The sequence below is a fragment of the Bidens hawaiensis genome, unplaced genomic scaffold (genome assembly GCF_021521415.1).
Source record: "Bidens hawaiensis isolate Kalapana, Puna unplaced genomic scaffold, B.hawaiensis_p1.1 tig00046034_1, whole genome shotgun sequence".
Taxonomy (NCBI): Eukaryota; Viridiplantae; Streptophyta; class Magnoliopsida; order Asterales; family Asteraceae; genus Bidens; species Bidens hawaiensis.
In genome coordinates, this window is record NW_027505960.1 from 52,619 (window position 1) to 63,135 (window position 10,517).

General features: G+C 36.4%; 1 pseudogene across 1 annotated transcript; it reads left to right on the forward strand.

The window, feature by feature from the left end:
* Window positions 1–896: 896 nt before the first annotated feature.
* Window positions 897–5,251, forward strand: LOC143616150 (aspartic proteinase-like protein 1; annotated as a pseudogene). The gene is made up of 10 exons (XR_013150611.1): window positions 897–1,173; window positions 1,350–1,441; window positions 1,654–1,895; window positions 2,584–2,811; window positions 3,517–3,655; window positions 3,735–3,805; window positions 3,921–4,020; window positions 4,212–4,278; window positions 4,566–4,637; window positions 4,928–5,251. The product of XR_013150611.1 is annotated as an aspartic proteinase-like protein 1 (transcript).
* Window positions 5,252–10,517: the final 5,266 nt, after the last annotated feature.

Consider the following 10,517-nt stretch of genomic DNA (forward strand, 5'->3'; position numbering starts at 1 on the left):
AAGGAATTGGATAGTGAAACCAGATCTGGTGAGAATTAAGGGTTTGGATTGAAGGAAAATGGAGATCAAAAATCAGACGGAACTAGGGTTTTTCGGAAAAATATGGTAGCCGGAGATGGTGCTGGTGGCCGGAGATGGTGCTGGTGGTGTTGGTGTTGAGAGAGGTGATGGAGTTGCAAGTGAGTGAGAGACAGAGAGAGGGAGATAATTTATTTTTAGATATTTTTATTTGGCTCAAACTTTCAGTTGTTTACATAAATAGTCCCTCAAGTAGTAAAAGCCAAATTCACCACCATGTGTTTTGTACATGACTGGTTTTAACAAGAAAACTTAACTGAGTTAGGATAAAAGGGTTTTTAATCATAAATGATGTTTTCTGTTATTTGTTTCGCTAACGCTGTGTTCCCGAGTTCATTTATGAAAAGAAAAGCAAGGAAAATAAAATTTTCTCTTCTTATCTTTTATTTTGGTATCTCCTCTTTCTCTTTTAACTTATTTTCCTTTCAAATCTTTCCAATTTGGAAAGACACAAATTCATTTATTTCACTAATCATTTTATCTCCATTCCCCTCCCTTTCTTTCCGTTAATGAAACTCGAGAACACCTCTTTTAAATTTTCCTTCATTTTCCTTTATTAAATAAAACTCGAGAACACAGCATATTTTTCTCATTCCTCGTTTTCCTTCCCTTTCCTCAATTAAATAAAACTCGAGAACACAGTCTAAGACATCCATTGAATATTCATGTAAAACTAGTTTTGTCATTTTCTTTTTAATTTAAGATAAAAAGTTAGATGGGATGATAATTGTTGGTTGGTGTTTTTAACGTGTGCGCATTGCGCCCCTCCCCCTCCTTCCAATATAGCTTTACTTTCGGTCTGTTACCAGTTCAACCAAACGAAACCCTAGATCTCACAGCCGCATTGCATTGGATTAAGGTGTGAAATATGGAAGTATCTGGATCTGTTTTAGTTGCGGTGTGGATGGCGGCGGTGGCAGTGGCAGTGGTTTTATCTTCGAATGGGGTTTCATGTGGTGATGAAAAGGGTTACTACCGGCAGCTTATGAATAGTGATGATGTTCAAAAGCAGAAGATGAACATTAAATCTCACCATCAACTCCTCTTTCCCTCTGCTGGAACCAAGACGCTCTCCGGTGGAAATGACCTCGGATGGTTAGAGTATTTTTTTTTTTTTTTATTATTTTGTAATTTACCAGGCCCATTTAAGGTTCGGGTACTGTTTGAAAACACACCCTTTCCTTTAAAACTGATTTTTTAATTGTCATCTAGTTATATTATGAAATTTTTATTACTTAGTTGTATTCACTGAGAATTGTTATATGCCACAGGTTACACTATACTTATATTGCATGTTGCACTTGATACTGGAAGTGATCTTCTCTGGCTTCTATGTGATTGTGTGCAGTGTGCTCCACTTTCAGTAAGTTAACTACCTACCAGCCATTAATTATCTTCTTCTCTTACACTCGCTGACTGAGTTTATTGTGTTTTATTTACCTAATGTGCCTTTCGTATTTTTATTTAAGATTTCGACCAGAAAACAAACACTGTTCACACATTTAAAACAAACTTGGCTGCAGTTTTTGATTGATTTGCAGGTGCTCCCTGGTATTTGGGGCATCTATTATGCAGGATACTGATGAGAATGAATACAATCCATCTCATTCAAGCACAAGCAAAAGCATAACATGCAGCCATGAGTTGTGTGAAAGGGGTTCCACCTGCGAAAGCCCAAGACAACCATGCCCGTACACTGTTAACTATGCCTCACCAACTACATCCAGTTCTGGATCATTAGTTGAAGACATATTGCATCTTTCAGCAGATGGTGTTAATGCATCTAACATCTTTGTAAGGGCTCCAATCATTATAGGGTATGTTCTTTACTTGATCTTCTGTCAACTATTTCTATTGTCCACATATGTAGTTTTCTCTTTGGGTCCCTGTGGTTTGCTCCTATTGCAAGTTTGGTCTTTAAGTTTGAGTAATTACATGTGTGCTTTCAATATGTCTAAAGCATAACACATAACGTCCTTGGAATAGATGGGCACTAGTTTTTCCAGTTATTACCCTTCTCAGACCCTACCATAGCTTGGCTATTGGTGGGATATACTGAGTACGATGATGATGATGATGATGATGCATGTGAAATGACTCATTATAGGACCATCCAAGTAATTTACTCTTAAATGTATATTCATTTTGGGCCCACAGCCACTTCACCTTCTCTAATGTTTTTTCCAGCGAGCACGTTTATCTTAAGAGCTCAAATTTATGTACCAAACTTGCAATATGGGTAAATCACATGGACCATTTGAGTGTAATCAAACCATAAAAAAAATTAGCTTTCAAGAAAACAAAAGCTGCTGAAGTGTATTTATAATTCTTAAACCTTCTAAACCATTTTATTTCAAAAGGTTGAATTATATATAACTTTTGTAATCATATACACACCAACTATTTGTTATTAAAAAGTTTAACTTGGCTTGCACCGGTTTTGACCCACTCATTTTCACACCTCTATTGCAATGATACTTACTTTTAGGTAGTTATTAAATGTAGATGTGGTAAGAAACAAAGTGGTGGTTACTTGGAGGGTATAGCTCCCGACGGTCTATTGGGTCTTGGACTCGGTTCGGTCTCGGTTCCAAGCCTTCTTGCCAAATTAGGAGTCATAAGAAACGCTTTCTCATTGTGTTTTGGAGAATCAGGTGTCGGGAATTTATATTTTGGGGATAAAGGGCCATCTACTCAAAGAACAACTCCATTTCTGCCAACAGATGGAGAATAGTAAGAAATTTCGACACAATTAAAGGCACTTTTATCTTTTCTTAGTATTTTGGTACGTAATACATTGGGGTGTTTTTTGAAAGTGGGTTTTTATTACATACAATGACCAAAATGAATACCCTTGTGAAAAAAATGAGATTTGTTGTCATATTTGTAGGCTTGTCAACAAACTGAACGAACTTTAACCGAACAAATGATCGAACACGAACAGGGTTTCTTTTTCGTGTTCGTTTGTTAAGAAATGAACATGTTTTTGTTCGTTCGTGATAGTATAAACAAAAGGTTCATGAACGCAAACAAACAAACATAATTGGACATATATGAACGATCATAATTCAGCTAAAACTAGTTAAAATTAATGTGAAGAATAATGTTTTGGGCCTACAATGTTATTAACCTGGACTAAGTTGTAATGGGCCAAAACATTTTAAATGAAAATATTAACGAGCGTGAACCAACGAACTTAAATAAACATAAACTAAAAACATAGATGAAAACAAAGACACAAACATAGACGAATTAAAATAAACGAATTTTCCGCCAAACGGCCATGAACTCTTTATTGAACTTTCGGTTCACTTACGGGCCTATATATTGGAGTAAAAGTAGGGGCAATTAGGTCATTTTTGTTCTACCATTTACTAATTCCGCTATGTTGTAGCAACTACTATTTATAATAACATTATAAAGTTTATTGTCATGCAGCAAATTCTACATAATTGGAGTAGAGAACTTCTGTATTGGTACTAATTGTCTTGATCAAACAAACTTTAAAGCACTATTTGATAGTGGATCATCTTTTACATTCGTTCCAGATAAAATATATAAAACTGTTGGTGAAGAAGTAAGCTTTAATTAACTCGGTTCTATATTACATCTAGAAAGTTCCAGAAACTAACTGTTTGCCTTTTCTATTCTCGTAGTTTGACAGACAAGTAAATGCCATGAAAATACCTTTTGATGGTATCCCATTTGACTACTGTTACAAGTCCAGGTATTCGTCAAAAAAATAAAAATAGAAAGTTAATAGCAATATTTTCGTTACGTTCTATATTTCACAATTATTTTTGTGTATTGTCTGTATTCATGGTGATTTTGGTGCCAAACAGTTCTGAAGAACTACCAGATACTCTGTCAGTGACTATTAAATTATCAATTAACAACACCTTTTTGGTTCGTGATCCACTTTTTTTTGTGAATGACAGTCAGGTTAGTTTTTTCTATAAAGTTGTTATTTTTCAGTGTTACATATATGCTTATTCTAATATTGTTCTTCCTATTGGATTTTGGGCCCTGTGAAGTAGGCTCAAATCCGGGCCCACTTATGTTTTTTGAAAGTAGAACTTGAGTTTGTAGTGTGAAGATTTTAATGTTTTGTGGGCACTTTTTTTGTATTACAGGGAGGAATTGTTGGATTTTGTTTAGCAATACAATCATCACATGATGATTTCTTGGGAATTATTGGGCGTAAGCATTCAATCTTCCTTTTGTTTGTCTTAATAATTGTGTTTATATATTACTCTTGTCTTAATTATGATTACAAAAACAATAATCTAAAAACATTAATTGAAAAACAACTATAAGGTTTTGTGGATTCGTTTGAACATTTCACCTGTTAGTTACCCTTTTAGCTAATTTGCAGATCTAGCTTAAGATAAAAACACAACCTGAATCGATCATTTTTAAGTAAATTGGTAGTTGAATTCATTATTTCTTTTAATATTGTAGAATGCTTACTTTTTGTATATGTGCAGAGAACTTCATGACGGGATATCGGTTGGTTTTTGATAGGGAAAATCTTACACTCGGATGGTCACCCTCAAGATGTGAGTATATTATCAACCACGTTTTCTTATTAGCTTTTTATTTTACCAGAAAATAAGATATCTGAAAAAGAGTTGAGTATTAGATGAGATATGTCAATTTAACCCATTTAAAGGATTCCAAAAGATTGATGAAACGGAAACCAGAATGTGTTAAAAACTTTTTTATTTTCAGAAACGAGATTTTATTGTAAAAATGTAGTTTTTGAATTAAGTTGAAACCTTAGTTATATTCCTAAAAGGCAACTGTTGATCCTTAAAAGACACGATTATAAGCAATGTTTGATACTTAGGTCAACCACTTAATGAAACGGTAGGAAGTAACGCCAGCTCACCAATTTCACTACCAAAGACAAATGAACAACAGAGGGGCCCGCCAAAGGCTCCTGTGGTTGGACCTGCTGTTGCTGGTAGGACACGCTCGGCTGGTTTCATGTCAGATTCATCTTGTTTACTATTGTTGTTACTTCTTTCATTAACTATGGTGTAAATATGCTACTATTTATAGCTTTTAGGAGTCCAGACTACTTTGTTTCGGGAATGTTTTGTTCTAAAATACTTGATGTAAATATATGGAGGAAAGGATGATGTTTGGTTCATTTTATAGCAACATCCGCATCACATATTCGTTTGGAAGACAAATAAAAAATTGTGGTTGAATAAGTGGTCAAAAGGTAATTTTTGTATGGTTGATCAACATATAAATACTGATAATGTTTAGTCAATTATTCAAGCGGTTGCGTTAACCTAGACAACATGTTATCAACCCCAACCTGACTATAGACGTGAAAAAAAAACCGTTTCCGGATCTGAACTGGTGTACCTGACCTGAAACCAGTTCCAGTTCGTACCCGGTGTACATAAAACCCGGTTTGTGTATTTATATACCCGAAATCCTAACCCGGTTTTACATATTATATCCCAAATCGGTTCGTACCCAGTTCCTGTTCCAGCCCGGAAAAACCATAGTGGCTTCTTTGGTTGTGTAGTTTGTGGTAAAGAAACAAACTGTGTTAGACTTAGACGATCAAATAAGCAAAGCTATGGTGGCCACAGACGGTATATACCTTATGGCCATCCGTTTAGAAAGCAAAAGAAGGGATTCGATGGAACACAAGAGTTTTGAAGTGAACCAATGCCTAAGAACGGGGTAGAAATATATAACGAGATGCAGTATTGTATAAACAATTGGGGTAAGGGCCACAAGAACAATGCATCAGCCATGCAACAAGCTTCGAACGGGAGAGGTGGGAAAATAAAAAAAAAACAAAGGGAAACAAAAGAATTATATACAACATAAGAAGGCAGCAACGGTAAACCCTACTGGAAGAAATTTAATATTTGGCATCGGAAACTTAGATATTGGGGGTTTAATTCTGTTAACCATTGTATAGATTTTATGCATATTGAAAAGAATGTGGCAGAGAATCTGATTGGAACACTGTTAAACATTCTGAGAAAGACAAAAGATGGATTGGAGGCTCGACTCGATCTGGATGATATGCACTTAAGGCCAGAGTTAACACCTAAGAGAGACGGCACAAACATTAGGCTTCCGCCTGCGAGTTACACATTAACAACAGAGGAAAAAGACAAGTTTTGCGATACGTTGTACAAGTTAAGGGTCCCTCAAAGGTATTGTTCAAATTTTGCTAGTTTGGTTAGTTTAAAGGACAGGAAGCTAATAGGACTTAAATCATACGACTATCACATGCTTATGCAACCGTTTTTACCCCTTGCAATACGATCTATTATGCCAAAACCCACTAGATATGCTATAATAAGGTATTGTTCTAATTTTTATATTCATATCACCATATCACTCCTTAATTTTTGGTAAGCTGGAATAAAGCATGTGGTTACGTGACTGTATACTTTTTTATTTCAGGTTTGGTTTTTTTTTTCAAATCAATTTGTAGAAAGGAGATCGAGGTCGAGGAGGTTGACAAATTGGAGGCAGATTTGTTTGTGACATTGTACCTTCTCGAGAAATACTTCCCTCCATCGTAATAAAGACAGAGTCCCACTATCAACGGGCAAATAGTTGGACGACATTTCTTCAGATCTGTTTGTGAAAGCACATTTCTATGTGCTGCAAAATACATCCGAAATTGTTCCTTATATCGAGTAAGTATTACGTACATGTATTATATTATTTTATTTTCTACAACACGGTGTATAAATTTCGTCAATATTTATTTACAGTCGGCACATGGCATTTCTTGATCAAATATTTATTATATTTAATCACGTGAAATTGAAGTTCACCCTTATAGTATATATGTTTCAGGTTGAGAGAGAGTTAGCGGAATCGCGAGAAAGTCTATCAGCGACCGTAAGGTGGATTTCAGATGGACCAAATAGAAACGTATTGTGCTACGAAGTCTATGACATCAACGGATTTACATTTGGTACAAAATCTCGAGAAGGTAAAGTGCACCAGAACAGTGGGGTTAGTTTAGTAGCAAATGACTTGCACATTTCTAGAGAAGTTAAAACCTACACTGAGACAACCTATTACGGGGTTTTACAGGACATATGGGTACTTGATTACCATTTTAGAAAAATCCCGCTGTTCAAGTGTGACTGGGTTGACAATAAAACAGGGTAAATAAAGACGACCTTGGGTACACATTGGTTGAACTTAGTAGATTAGGACACAAGGATGATCCTTTCATATTGGGCTCACAAGCACGACAATTGTTTTATGTGACAGACCAGCTCGATAAAAAAATGTCAATAGTAATCAAGAATCCTCCAACAACTTATACGCATGCATACGAAGATGAGGAGTTTAGTACGGTGATTAGTTATGAGATTGAAAATGTATTGCCCCCCTGTAGACAAAAAATATTTGGGGAAGGAATCCCGAGATGACTATTACCGCAAAGACGATCGGGATTTAATTATATGTACTAAGGTATGCATTTTTTTCTTGATAATATACCGATGCATTTTTTAAATCTGAAACGTTAAGTTGTCAACATGTACATTTGTACAAGTGTAGCTAACACTTACATTTGATTGTATCAGGCATAAGTGGACCCTTTTTTATTATCACGGCAACGTCATTTCAAGAATCAATAGATCATCAGGAAGACGTATACCATTGGCTCGCATCGCTACTTCATATTAGACTAGTATAATATAGTTGTAATTTTTTATGTAATATTTTCTCATTATTTGTTGAGTCTCATTATTATGTAATATTTTCTCATTATTTGTTGAATCTCATTATTAATTATTATGTAAATATGCTTAAATTTAGCTTTGGAAAGAAATGGTATACTAAGCTATTTATAAAGCTAATTGGAAGTTATAGGGACTAGATCATCATGGCTAGATTTTCGGCTTGCAAGGTCGCTGTAATTACATGCCATGTACACATTAACCTAAGTGATTGATTTATATCATAACTAGTCTATATGCCCGTGTGATACACGGATTGAAAGATGGATTATTATCGACCAATATCAATAAAGGTGGACTTATTTATTTCCAATTTGCCTCAAAATAAAAGTATACATAAATGTTACCATGTCTGCCAGAAAAATGTGTAATTTGATTTTTGGGGTGAAACAATATATTTCCATCTTCAAAATTGACATGAAGATATCGAAATTCGAAGAAAAATTGTCACATTTATGGAAACATTGATAAAAAAAAATATACCAAAATAAGACTTTGATGTCAAAATTCTAACAGTCATTGTAAATTTTGAATCTAGAAATTGTCTTTCTAATCTAGAATATCAAAAATCAAAATGCATCTTTATAATTGAAAGTAAAAAAGATGCAACGTTTAATGACTTTAATTTTTAATTAAACACATACAAATAAACAAAGAGTCAATTGGAATTCCAAAGTTCCATTCTATCAACAAAATCAAATTGCTCATGCATAAACATTCAGTACATTTTTTAAAGCGTCATTCATCATCGTATTTAATATATAAATAAAAATTAGCCAGAACTTGAATGTTTTGTTTAAACAATATTGCAGCAAATAATATTTATACATAGGTTATAGACTTATAGATGAATACGTCTATGAGAACACTATAAAATACCTAAATTATTTAAACATTAAAAGAAACCCATGATATTTAAACAGTGTCAAACAAATGTCTACACCAAACTAATCATTTACACACAACAAAGCAAATCACGCAATTATTAAGCACCACAATAAACCAACATTAAACTCCCCTAAAAAATCAGCATACAATTAGTGAAACTAACAAATAGAAAAAGAAATTACCTAACACATACAATAGACACTCCTTTATTGAATGCGACAGTAGGACGACAAACTCCTTTGAGGTATCAATATTGTACAAAACAAACATAATTAGAATCAGAGCCCGACAATGACAGACAGTGGCCCTCTCCAACCGGCACTCCACCGCCTGGTGTTCCAGGATGAAACCCGGCAATGGCAAATCCACCCACCGGACATCTGAACCGAGAGCCCCTGCCGAAACCACCGCCTTTTACGGAATCCGGTGACTTGATTTTCTTACAATAAAGCTCACTGTCATGGTACATTATTTAACCACCAAACAAATGCCAATTAGGAATCACATATTCAAACTAAATTGGGGGAAAAAGAGACTAACTTGGAAGATTGTAGAAAGGCAAATTGACCTGAAAGATTGAAGGTCTGGCAATGGTAAGCCATAAGGGTTCTCCGTCACCAACACGACCACGACGCATAGGGCGGTAAATATGCCCAATATAGCATTGAACCACACCACTCCATCTCCGCCAAGGGTTACCAAGAGCCTAGAAAAACCAGCTACTTTATCGAAGAGGTAGGTCCCAGCAGAGCTCAGTTGGACCCGCAAGACTCACCTTGAAGAGGGACGTCTGCGCAAGGACCAACTGGTTCCGCAGGACCAACCATGCTCAGAGATGAAGACCTTACGCGCAGTACGCCAGCTGTTCCCGCAGGAAAAGCCTCCCAATGGTGAAGTACCCCGCCTATCCCCGCAGTTGCGGATACAAGCCATCAGGGAAGGCTACCCGCACTAATTGCAAGGCTACACGCACAAGACACTAAGTAATTTAGTGTCACCTGAAGGAATGAGCAAGGCGGGAATACTCCCGCCCAAATGAGCCAGTCCGTACGCTTCTGGAAGATCTTTTGTACTATACCTGCCAATGTATGGACAAAATAGACAAGATCTGACCAAAGCAGCCCATGAACCAATCACATGGTGACAGCTCACCGACAACAGTACGAGGAGCACGCTCTAGTACAAAATGTCACTATCAGCCGCTGCCTACTCACCAACCCTTGTCGTGGCACGTACATAGCCTGCAGTTGGTGGAAAAGGAATAGTACACAGCCGGCCATGTCACTATCAGCCGCTGCCTACCCACCAACTACCAGCATGGCACATGCGTAGCCCACAGTTGGTAAAAAATGAATATTATACAGCTGGCTGTACCTGCTTGGAAACCTACCTTCGGCTATAAATACTCCAACACCTTGGATCTGGTATCTCATCTTCTCTAGCAATCTCTCTCAATATATACACATATTCAGAGCAATCTAGTCTGATTCTCACGCCGGAGGGTGGTCACAAGGAGGAACCCCCCCCCTTCTCAGTGACGAGCTCACGGTGTCTGTTTTGCAGGTCATCAGAAGAACAACCATCTTTGCCGGACCTAACCCTCGTGGGAAACATCTACTTAACCCCTAGATTATCAGTAATCTGCCCGGGGTCACTTAGTGTTTCTTCATTTATGGATAGAGAGATATAGGGTTCTTGTTGAGCCACATCGTTGGAATTCTATGGAGTTGTTGAAGCTTCAAGAGAGAGAGAGAGAGAGAGCGCATTAGATTTCAAAATTTGAATTTGAGAGAAGAAACATAAAGT